We start from the raw sequence: 13,147 nt of genomic DNA on the forward strand, positions 1-13,147 counted from the left end.
CTGGGTTTTGAGTTTTGCTCCTCCAGGACTTTGAGTCCTCAGCATTTGCCATCTCAGTAAGGTTTGGCTCTCTTCGTGCGTCTCAGCAGGGAAGGCTGATCTAAAAGAAGCTAAAAGTCTGTGTCCTCTCATGGAAAATATGCTGGAAAGAGATGGCAACCGAACACTGCCATCAGAAGCCCTGGCTCTTCTCTCTCTGTTCACGGTCATCAGCTTCTGCCTCCAAAAGTCCTCCTGGCCTAAGGTGGAACCTATAGTTCTAGCCTTCAAATGCATCTTCCAGTCTCACATCAGAAAGAAGCAAGAGAGCTGTGAAGCTCTCTTCTCTCTTTAGAAAGCCTTTCCATGGTGGCTTACGCCTGGGTTCTAGCACTTGGGATGCTGAGCCTGCAGGATCAGCATAAGTCCGAGGTCAGTAGAGGCTGCATAGCGTGTTGTAGGACAGCTTGAGCATGCAAACATAAACACAGAGTACCATAGACAGTCTCCCAAGCATTCACAGACCATACCCCGAAAACAAACAAATACCTTTTCAAGAAGTGCCACACAACCACTCAACTTAGATTTTCTTAAAACCTCATTGTACAAGCAACCAAACCAAGATTCAAAGAAAGCAGGAGTTATAGTCTGTAGTCTGACTGGTTAATCCACACCTAAACATGTACATTTGTTTCCTACATCAGAAACATATGTTCATCTGTGAATGTTCTATTTATAGTAGTTAAAACATAGAAAGAGCCTATGTCTCTCAACTGAAGAATAATGAAAATGTGGTACCTATACACAATTAAATTTGACTCAGTTGCAAGGAAAGTGAAATTATGAATTTTACAGATAAATAGATAGATCTGGACATCATTATACACAATGAAGCAACCCAGACCTAGAGAAACAAATACCCCATGTCCTCACTCATGTGGATCTTAGTATTAAGTCTTTATATTTGCACGATTAGCCAGGAGTGTCTGTAATCTTTAAGAAACCAGAAAGGAACCATTGATGAGAGGAAAGAAAGATCTTAAGGGCAGGTAGCAGAACACAGGTATGTAAGAGGAAGCAGAAAATAAAAGGGGAAGAGGTTTGTCTTAGTCAGGGTTTCTATTCCTGCACAAACATCATGACCAAGAAGCAAGTTGGGGAGGAAAGGGTTTATTGAGCTTACACTTCCATGTTGCAGTTCATCACTAAAGGAAGTCAGGACTGGAACTCAAGCAGGTCCAGAAGCAGGAGCTGATGCAGAGGCCATGGAGGGATATTTCTTACTGCCTTGCTTCCCCTGGCTTGCTCAGCCTGCTGTCTTATAGAACCCAAAAGCACCAGCCCAAAGGTGGTACCACCCACAAGGGGCCCTCCCCACTTGATCACTAATTGAGAAAATGCCCCATAGCTGGATCTCACGGAGGCACTTCCCCAACTGAAGCTCCTTCCTTTGTGATAACTCCAGCCTGTGTCAAGCTGACACACAAACCCAGCCAGTACAAGGTTGGAGTAGGAATGGTTGAGCAAGCTATGACTAACTCTGAGGATGTTTGAAAAACTCATATGGAGGGCTGGAGAGATGGCTCAGTGATTAAGAGCACTGATTGCTCTTCCAGAGGTCCTGAGTTCAATTCCCAGCAACCACATGGTAGCTCACAACCATCTGTAATGAGATCTGATGCTCTCTTCTGATGTGTTTGAGGACAAATACACTGTACTCATATACATACAATAATTTTTTAAAAAGATTTCTATATGTATACATAAATATATATATGTATATATTTTTAAAAAGAAAAACCCATATGGAAACCTACTGTTTTATAACATATACAGATAGAAGCATATAGCTACATAAGGACTTTATTTGTAGCTAACCTATACAGGAGATAAATTCTCCAGAATCCATAGATTATCAGATAAAAAAAGTCCTGTGTCAAATATAGAATACCTCCCCTAGAGTTTGTTTGGTTGGTTGGTTGGTTTGGTTTTTTGGAGACAGGGTTTCTCTGTATAGCCCTGGCTGTCCTGGAACTCACTCTGTAGACCAGGCTGGCCTGGAACTCAGCAATCTGCCTGCCTCTGCCTCCCAGAGTGTTGAGATTACAGGGGTGTGCCACCACAGCCTGGCTCCCCTAGAGTTTTTGAGTGGAGATGTCCAGGAAAGCCTCCCAGAAAAAAAAAAAAACAAGCTATTCCTATTTCTTTTGGTTTCCCAACAGAACTTGATGGTAAGACCTTATCGTTGAAGTTACTGTGGTCACAGGACAAAGAGAAATAAAGCTAAAACTGACCAGGAGGTTTTCTCCTTGCTGGTCAGTTTCCATGGTACTGGAAGGAGCTAAATAGGCTTCTTGAGGGCAAAAGTCATCAGTAGTCATCCTCAGCTGTGAACTACAATTGTGTTCGGCACAGAGACAATGTCCTCACGGGTATAACTGTTGCTTGAATGCTGTGAAAGTGACAAACTGCCTTCTGTTTGGATTTAACATTCACATCACCAAGAAAATGCATGCCTGGTTCTGTAAACCCATCCAAGAATCCATGGTTGGGGAGTTCCCAGGCCTTGGGGTGAACTTACTACTTTTGTTCTACTAAACAGACATGGCATCCAGCTGCCTTCTAAATCTGTATTCCTATCCACATAGATTAATGCTGCCCTCACATTCATTAGTGAAGTTTCTCTGTGCAGTGGACAATGGTCAGTAGAGGAACTCATACAACACTGACCAAAATACAAGGAAAAAGTGTTAGTGGAGTTTTCAGTCACGTCAACAGCCATAGCTTGCTCCAAGGGTCAGGGACCATCAGAGAAGGTGCAGAAAAATTGTAAGGGACACATGTTGGGAAAATCTGGAGCAAGGCGATGTCTTCCAGATACAACAGGACCACTGTATTCATAACCTCATAGCAGCCGTGGTTGTCTGCACAAGACCTACAAAAGATCAAACCATTCAACATTCCACCATGGAGTGGGAAAGGCTTCAGGTTGAGCCCCCAGCCCTACTGATACCTGTAAGGTAAGAGCTGTTGAAGGAAGAGGGGAGTCAGTTTTCTTTAAGAATGTGGCCTCTTTAAGAATTTGTCATTCCCATGACTTATGTCTTTGAATATATGAGCAGCACGCATTGATGGATTCTTTTTTTTTTTTAATGGGGTGGTGGCAGGGAAGTGGAGATGGATCTGGGAAGAGATGGTGGGGGTAAAGGGGGGTGTGAAGATGATTATTACACATGGTGTGAAACTCTCAAGGCATTAATAAAGCAGTTTTTAAACCTCATTGTATAACCAAACCAAATTGCAGGGAAAGCCAGAAATATAGTCTATAGTCTAACTGGCCAATCTCCACTTAGGCTGTATATTAGTTGATTAGAAGGGGTGAACAATTATCATCATAGGGCAATCGTGTGGATGCCAAAGAACAACCTCTGTATCATCATTCCTCCAGTATTCTCCATCATCTATCTTTCTATCCATCCATCCATCTATCTGTCTATTTTTCAAAAAAGTTTTCTCACTGGCCTGGATCTCACCAGGTAAAATAGTCTAGCTAGCCAACAAGGCCTGGGGATCTGCCTGTCTCTCCTTCCCCAGCACCAGGATTACAAGTACCTCTTACCATATTTGGCTTTTTAAATATAGGCTCTGGAAATCAAACTCAGCTCTTCATACCTATAAGGTAAGCTTAACCAACCGAGATAACCTACCCTGTCCCTCAGTGCATATGTTCTGAACATATCTTCTCCTGAATAACTGAGTTCTTTGTCCCTCTACCTAATGATTTTTCTTTGGCCTTGTATCTGATTTGCTTTTTGACCTTCCAAGATATGCATAACCATGATTGTCCTCAGTTTTACAATAGGCTAATGTCTTAATCAGGGTTTTTATTCCTAGACAACACAACATGACCAAGAAGCAAGTTGAGGAAGAAAGCATTTATTCTGCTTACACTTCCACATTGCTGTTCATCACCAAAGGAAGTCAGGACAGGAACTCACACAGGGCAGAAACTTGGAGGCAAGAGCTGATGCAGAGGCCATGGAGGGGTGCGGCTTACTGGCTTGCTTCCCCTGGCTTGCTCAGCTTGCTTTCTTAAAGAACCCAGGACTACCACCAGCCCAGGGATGGCACCACCAACAATGAACCCTTCTACCTTGATCACTAATTGAGAAAATGCCTTACAGCTGGATCTCATAGAGGCATTTCCTCAAGGGAGGCTCCTCTCTCTGTGATAACTCCAGCTTGCGTCAAGTTGACACACAAAACCAGCCAGTACAGCTAATGATAATAGCTACAGCTGACACGGCTCTGACGCACCATCCAATACAACAGAAATTAGGAGTTTTACATGATCCATGGTCCATAACCAGCTGGAGATAAGTCCCATCCTTCTAATGTATTGCTGGATATAATGGGTCCCCATTATATCCAGCAATTGAGTTGTAACCAGGAATGGTATGTGTTACATTGAGAAGATCAAACATAGATAGCTACAGTATTCTTACATATAATAATAAATAAACCTTTTTAAAAAAAAAAAAGATCAAACACATCCTCCTCTGATTAATTCCCTTTCTTGATATCTCAGGTGTGGTAAGAGCTGAAGGAACCACCTTGGTCTGAGAGGTGGAAGCTATGTGCCTCATAGAAAAATCAGTACAGCTCAAACCTCTTACATCTACACAAAACCATGGTCTTTGACACTCTTTGATACAGAAACTTAGTTATGCCCTAAATGAATGTAATAACGTTTATACTGGGGGCTTATTATTGAGTAGACACTGCATATCATATCATTTAATCCTCACAATAACATTACCAGAAAAATAATACTAAACAAGAAGAACCAGACACAGAATGGCTTTGTGACTTGCCCAAGACCACACAGCTAGTAAGTAAAAGACTTAGACTACTGTCAAATTGATTCAGAGGCTAAACTGTTAATGACTTCCTGTATCTTTGTTTGGTTCCATAGCCAAAATAGAGGTAGCGTATTTAAGCTTGAGAGGAATCTTCACAAACTCTGGGAAACATAGCATGCTGAATAATCATTCGCTGAATGAATGCTTGGTTGGTCTTACATTAGAAAAATTGTTTTTGTTTTGTTTGCTTTTTGGTTCCTAACTTCAGCATGGTGCAATCGCTTCTTTCTACCCAGCAGACCGGAAGCCCTATTTCATGCAGAACACTCTCCTAGTTGCTTAATAGCTGACAAATTTATCATCAGAGAATACCATATACGCGAGCACTCAACTGTCTGTGTCTCTATCCATCCTAAAACACTATCATCAGAGAGTCTCCAAGCAGTGACTGAGGAAAGTACGCAACCTGTTGTAATCATCGGTATTTATTTACACAGCTGTACTTTCCCGTGTTCAAGCAAAAGACTGTGGCCCAGAAACCAGAGATGGAAATAAAATTAGGGGGCTTTTTGATGACTGCTGTGCTGGATCCTGCAGCAGCCTGGGCTCTCAGCAGGGGTGTGGGGTCCAGGAACTTTCAAAGTCTGCCTTTGTGTTAAGGGTGCTGGGTACAAATGAATAGTGCTATGGCCTTTGGGCTGCGGGAGAGGTTGTTTTAAAGTCCTGCTGTCCTGCTGTGAGGACTGAATGTGTTCCTATCCTTGGGGCTCTTATCTGGAGCCCCAAGATAGAAAGGGGATCGAGCAGTCTGCCTGGACTGTTTTCGGGATGCCTTTAGCCTTCCCCTGGGAAAACCTAGCTGCAAACACAAATCAAGAGGAAGTTGAAGAATTTTTTTTTTTAAAGGGGTCGTCAAACAGTCAGGCTTTATTTCTTAGAGTAGGGAGACAAAAAGAAGAAATCGGAGCCAACTTTCTTTCTAATTAAGTTCCACGGACCTCCCAAAATACAACACAGATGCCATGAGGAGCACTAACAGGCTCTTTTAGTTGAGAGCACTTGAACTTAGTCGCAATTAGAGAATGGTTTTTGAAACCGAAATTTTTAAATCAAAATACACAGAGAAAGACCTTTTTAAAAAGTGATGTAATTCTTCGGCAAGTTAAGCAATAAAGCTTCATTCTTTTTTCTTTTTTCTTTTTCTATCAGCAAACTCAAAATAAATCCATTCTTCTTTTTCAACTTCTGGCTAATACACAGTTAAGATCAATTCATAGTATCATCTGCCACAAACATAAATTGGTGGACAATGTGTAAGTCTTGGGGCTCCATAGAGCCATGTTTTAGGATAAGGTACAGAGGTAAGAATGGACATGTTAAGAGGAACACAACCGCCCAGTCAGTTTGGGCACAGCCAAATCCCACGGGAGAGGAGAGGAGTGGGCAGATGTTGGGTGATAACTCCTGACTAAATCTTAGTTTCAGGTTCACCAAGCCACAGTAACATTAGGTCTTTTCTTTCATACTTGGAATCCATATTTATAATCTCATGGATAACTTTATGAGGATAAAGGGGGCACTATGTGGCCAGCACAATATCACTCAGACCGTCAAATCATAGACTGGATTCCAAGAAAGACAAATGATGCTATTTTGAGGCATGGGCCAGCAGAAGAGTTGAACTCTTAGGGAAAACTAAGCACTCAATGTCTACAATGTTATAACAATCATTATTTGTAAATCTCTTCAAAGAAGAAAAACAATATAAATTGATGACGGTGTGTTTATTAGGCAACCTTGGAAATCCTTACCTTATTAGAATACATCAGCTACTTATAAATACAAACTTATTTTCGAAATGTATTTGTGGGTTTATGTGAGCATGTGCGCATCTGTGTATACCAGTACACATGTCTGTGTGCACATATGGAACCCATAGAGTGGCCCCTTCTATCACTCTACACTTATTCCTTTGAGGCAGGGTCTCCTCCTGCACCTGGAACCCGCATTTTCTCATCACAGTCAGAAGCCAGCAAATCCCAGTGTTGTCCTGTTTCTACCCACTGAGCTGGGGTTACAGGTGCTTGTCGGGTTACAGGTGCTTATGGAGTCCCAGGTGTTTTGGGGGTGACAAGTGCTTGTGGGGTTACAGGTGCTTCTGGGGCCACAGGTCCTTGTGGGGTTATAGGAGCTTATGGGAAAGTCCTACTTATTATGTTAATTCTGGAATCTGAACTGTAATCCTCATTATTGCAAAGCAAATGCTCTTCACCAATGAACCATCCCTCTAGTCCATATGTTCACATTAATAATAATAATAACAATAATAATAATAATGCAAGAATAGCCAAGACAGTTGTAAAGAACAGAACAGTAATGTTTTTACATTATAAAGCTATAAAGGTTAAAACTATACTAGTATTCATATAGTGAGTATGCAAACAAACCAGTGGGTTGAATTAGAAAGTCCATAAATAGACCTATATATTGTAGAAATGTGCTAATTATAAACATGGCGTGTAAATCAGTAGAAAAAGTGAAGCCTGTTGTTAAATTGTGTTGGATAAGCCATCTAGAAAAAGTAAGTTGTATTCATACTGTATTCTTTATGGCAAGATAATTCCAGCTATGGTAAACACTTAAAATGAATGAAGTACTAACATCCAAAGAGAAAAATCGGTGATTTGTTTAAGGACTGGGAAAAGGTTTTCAGAGGACCATAAAAAATTCTCAGAAATCATAAAGGTAAAGAGTGATCATTTCACCTACATAAAAATAAAAACTAAGAATAACAAAACCCACCAGGCGGTGGTGGCGTACGCCTTTAATCCCAACACTTGGGAGGCAGAGGCAGGCAATTTTCTGAGTTCGAGGCCAGCCTGGTCTACAGAGTGAGTTCTAGGACAGCCAGGGCTATACAGAGAAACCCTGTCTCAAAAAACCAAAAAGAAAAAAAGAAAAACAAAACAAAACCCACAGAAATCACAATAAAACCAACTGACAGATTGAATATAGTTGCCAGTAGTTTTAAAAATCACTCTACCGCCTTTGCACAGGAGATGAGACCATACTCCGGCCTTTCCCAGCTTAACTCCACCAAGTCACTAGCACCAACCCAGCTTCTCTCTCTCTCTCTACCCACCTTGCTCCGCGAGGGGACTGCTACACCAGCCCTTGCCCCAGGAGGGGGTCACATTACCAGCCCCACCTGAGACCTTCAGATACAGGAGGGGATAGGGCACACAAACACTCAGCTTGTCACTTTACAGCTTGCCTTTCGTGGCACAAGAATTGCTGGGCACAGAATCTCCTGGAAAGGTATGCCCTTATCAATTAATCCCCCCCACACCCCATCCCCCATCTCTCCTCCACATCCTTGGCCACCGGCCGGTAGCAGAGGCCACTGGTCCTAGCTGTCCCAGAGGCCTTACAGGGCTGCAGCATCTCTTTTCCTCCAAGGCACGGCAGAAAAGCCCCTCTCTTTCCCTGTATCCCCCTTTTTTCTCCTGAGACCTGGAAGTCCCACCTGTACCTTCCATCCAGCAATTGACTCCAGGTCTTCTTTATTGACAAAATCAAGAACCAATTAGAAAACCAGACCTTAGTATCAGCACCTCCCCCTACAGAATACACACTAGAAACAAATCACAGATGAAACACAAACATGTCTTATTACATAAAGCTTCTAAAAAAAAAAAAAGACCAATAACTTAAAAGATGAACACACAGAAGACATGTCACGGACAAGTGTCCACAGAGTCACAAGGCTATGCATGCCTGCCATTGGGAAAAGCCATCAACAGTCTTCCCAGCTGTGAACTGTGTGAGCACAACACCCACATACCAGACGACTGTGCCCACAAGTGCAATAGTGCCTCAGACAAGGAGGGAGAGGATGTAACCAACTGCTTTCTGATTGGATGTGAGGCCCATCCCATGGGAGGGGACTCATGCCTGGTATTATGGACCTGGTTCAAATCTAATGGCTAGGGAGAATCTACTACTGATACTTCACAAACTTGACATGTAATCCAACCAATGGCCTCCCAGTGTCTACACAGACTGTAACCATAGAATAACACTGCTCTCTGCCTTGGTCAGAGAAGTTTCTTTTCATGGTGGGTGAGAATTAATGAAGGCATTCTCAACAGATTAAAGGGCTGAGAACAAGTGACTGTGGAGTGCTGAACCCTAATCACCTACATCGAGGACACATCTGTATCCCCTCTGCCAAGGCTCAGAGAATATCGTTGACTTTCTATTGCTGTGACAAAACACTATGACCTAGGAAATGTATAGAAAAAAAAAGCATCTAATGGGGACATGACATAGTGGTTATTCCTGGTTGTCAACTTGACTTTATCTGGAATGATCTGGATCGTGGATTGGAAATCTTGAGGTATAGTGGCTATGAATCCCAGAAGACAGGGAGATCTCTGAGTTCACCATCTGGGACATAGCAAGTCCCAAATCCAGGCATGGTGGCACACACCTTTAATCTGAGCTACACCTTCCAGAGACCTACATAAGGACATTGGAAGAAGGTTTACTCTCTTCTTTGCCTGCTTGCCTCCTGGGACTGAGCAACTACTAGATCCTTGGACTTCCATCCATTGCTGCTGCTGACCATTGTAGGCAAGTTGGACCACAGACTGTAAGTCATCAACAAATTCCCTTACTATATAGAGACTGCCCATACGTTCTGTGACTCTAGAGAACCCTGACTAATACACATGCAGTTTCAGAGGGTGAGTTCATGGCCGTGGTGACAGCTGGGAGACAGGCTCAGCATTGAGGCAATAGCTGAGAGCTTCCTGACCCAGAAGCAGGAGACAGACAGAAAGCTAACCTCAAAGCTGGCCTCCCAGTGACACGCCTCCTCCTCCCGCAAAGCCACACCTCCTAACCCTTCCCAAACAATTCCACCAGCTAGAGAACAGAATCTCCAAACACATGAGCTTATGGGGGCCATGCTCAGTCAAACCACCACAGTCACAGAAAAGAGAGGGAAAAATTTAAAACCAGGGCTGGAGAGATGGTTCAGCGGTTAAGAGTACTGACTGTTCTTCCAGAGGTTCTGAGTTCAAATCCCAGCAACCGCAGGGTGGCTCACAACCATCGGTAATGAGATCTGATGCCCTCTTCTGGTATGTCTAAAGACAGCTACAGTGTACTTAAATAATATAATAAATAAATAATTTTTAAAAATTTAAAGTCAGAGGATGAAGAGAGGTGCTATGAAATTCTTCTAGATATGATATCATTGTTGTGACTCTGAAGGCACAGCTGCTGTGACTGCATACACAAGGCCTGCGAAAGGCTTTTGTCATTAATGGGGGAGGGAGTTACCAAGCTCATCTCTCCCTAAGAAGCTACTGGCAGCTACTAGTTGAGAAAGGAGTCATTTTCTTCAGTGCTATGGCCACAGCTTCAGTAAATAGACCCCCAACTCATGCTCATTTAAACAACCCTAATTAAAGTCAGTGAGATACGTGTATACACATGGCGAACATACTAAAGTATGGGAGGGAAGAGATGTAAAGGCTGTCTGAAGGAAAAGAAAAGAAACCGGAGTGAAGTGGAGGGTAAGCAGACCGCAACATATTACATACATGCATGAGTTGTTAAAAATAACATTAAAACAAGATACAGCATAGAATAGTTTCTAAAGCTATCATACACTGCTCAGTGTCCTGCATCAGGGAGATAAGTAAATAAAACTCACCCTACACCAAATAACTCACAGAGGAAGCAGCAATATCAATGTATTGTTTTAGGAGTAGAAAACAATAACTTCTACTGAGAATAATTTGGACTACATCAGTCAAATATTTCATGTGCACACAAAATTCCCCTCTTAGAGCTGCCTCCTGCTAATGTGTCTTCCTGTGTCCAGAACAGCATAAGGAGGCTAGCATTGTCTAGAGCAATTCACATAAGAGAAAAAGATTGGGGGGCTGGAGAGATGGCTCAGCGGTTAAGAGCACTGACTGCTCTTCCGAAGGTCCTGAGTTCAAATCCCAGCAACCACATGGTGGCTCACAACCATCTGTAATGAGATCTGATGCCTTCTTCTGGAATGTCTGAAGACAGCTACAGTGTACTCACATATAATAAATAAGTAATTAAAAAAAAAAGAAAAAGACTGGAATCATCTGAATGACTTATTAGAGAGCGGTCTTAGTTAGGGTTTCTATTGTTGTGAAAGCACACCATGACCATGGCAACTGTAAAGGGCTGACTTACAGTTCAGAGGTTTAGTCCATTACTGTAATGGCATGAAACATGGCGGCGTGCAGGCAGGCATAGTGCTGAGAGTTCTACTTCTGGATTCCAAGGCAGCAGCATGAGACAGTGAGTCACTGTGCCCAGACTGAGCTTCTGGAAGCCCCTCCCCCATTGACACAGTCTCTTCTGACAAAGCCACACCTACTCCAAGGCCACACCTCCTAATAATGCCACTTCCTAGGGACCTATGGGGGCCATTTTTCTTCAAATCACCACAGGACCTTATTACTTAATGATACTTATTACTTAGCATATGACTTATGGTAAGCAGTTCTCATGTGTGTGTGTGTGTATGTGTGTGTGTGTGTGTGTGTGTGTGTGTGTGTTGTTCACTAATATACCAAAGGTGAGAGAAGTGCTTCACATCTGGTACAATCTCAATAAATACTTATTCAGAAAAGATTGTTCTAAGCAGAAATAAAAAAGAATGCAGAATCTTTTCAGATATAGAGATGAGATGATATTCAAATACTAATAAGGGAAACAGAAATATGAAAAAGCATGTAATATAAATATTAAAAATATACAATATAATATAATATTTGTGTATGATGTATATATGTTTCCCTTTTTTACATATAAAATACCTGCACTAAAATACAAAAGAAATAAATGATGTGAGTTGCTTATAGAGAGGGAACTTAAGAGCTGGGATTAGGTATGTAAAAATACAGAAACATTTCTTTTTTTTAAAAAAAAAAGATTTATTTATTATTATATAAGTACACTGTAGCTGTCTTCAGACACTCCAGAAGAGGGCATCAGATCTCATTACAAATTGTTGTGAGCCATCATGTGGTTGCTGGGATTTAAACTCAGGACCTCTAGAAGAGCAGTCAGTGCTCTTAACTGCTGAGCCATCTCTCCAGTCCCAGAAACATTTCAGTACATAACAATGTGTCCTTGAATCTTGAATCACACAAATATATCTATTCAACAAATATAAAAATATAAATGACTCACTATCTTAATCATACCGATGGTTGTACATGTCTATATAAAGCTAAGACTTACCTAACTGTTCTAGGCCAGCCAGATCTACAGAGTGAGTTCCAGGACAGCCAGGGCTACATAAAAAAATTAATTAATTAATTAATTAATTAATTAATTAAAAAAAACAAACAAAACAAAAAATGGCCTCACAACCAACCAAATAAATAAACAAATAACAAAGTTGAAAGAAAATATTGGCAAGTACAGTATACTTTTATAACTTCTGAAGGGAGGAAACCTTGCCAAGAAATACTCAAAACCTGGAAGCTATAGAGAAACAAGAAAGAATGAAAGATTCGCCATTTAGCAAATCAAACTCCTGACAGAATAAAAAGTCTCCCCATCAAGCTGAAGTCCCTGATAGTATTGCTTGTACCATATCAATGTTCCCCCCAAACCCCCCAGACAGGGTTTCTTTGTATAGCCCTGGCTGTCCTGGAACTCACTCTGTAGACCAGACTGGCCTTGAACTCAGAAATCAGCCTGCCTCTGCCTCCCAGAGTGCTGGGATTAAAGGCGTACACCACCACCACCACCCAGCAAGCATATCAATGCTAATGAGGCATCTTCAGATGCATGAGGAATATAAGTAATGAGGAATATGAGAAATCCTCAGCCCCTCTGCCGCACTGCCCCCCAACAAGACCAAGGACATCCCTTCTCACATCATGATAAAATGCATATTAGCGTAAAACCAAACCCAAAAGAGCACAAAGGGACCCATTCTTCTTTGAATACAGATGCACATTTTGTACCTTTTAAATTGTTTTTAATTTATATGTATGTGTGGGCGCATGTGGGTGTCCCAGAAAGATAGCAGTGTCAGACACCCTAGCACTGGAGTTAGAGCTGTTTGTGAGCCACTTGGTGGGGATGCTGGGAGCCCAGCTTAGGTTCTCTGGAAGAACAAGTGCTCTTAAGCATGGTGCCATCTCTCCTGCCCAATGCTTTGTTGTAACCCAATAAATAGAGATAGCACCAAGTCTAAGAAGTACTCTGAAACAGTGGAAAGCCTAAAAGACCTT

The sequence above is a fragment of the Apodemus sylvaticus genome, chromosome 16, assembly GCF_947179515.1.
Source record: "Apodemus sylvaticus chromosome 16, mApoSyl1.1, whole genome shotgun sequence".
In the NCBI taxonomy this organism is placed as follows: Eukaryota; Metazoa; Chordata; class Mammalia; order Rodentia; family Muridae; genus Apodemus; species Apodemus sylvaticus.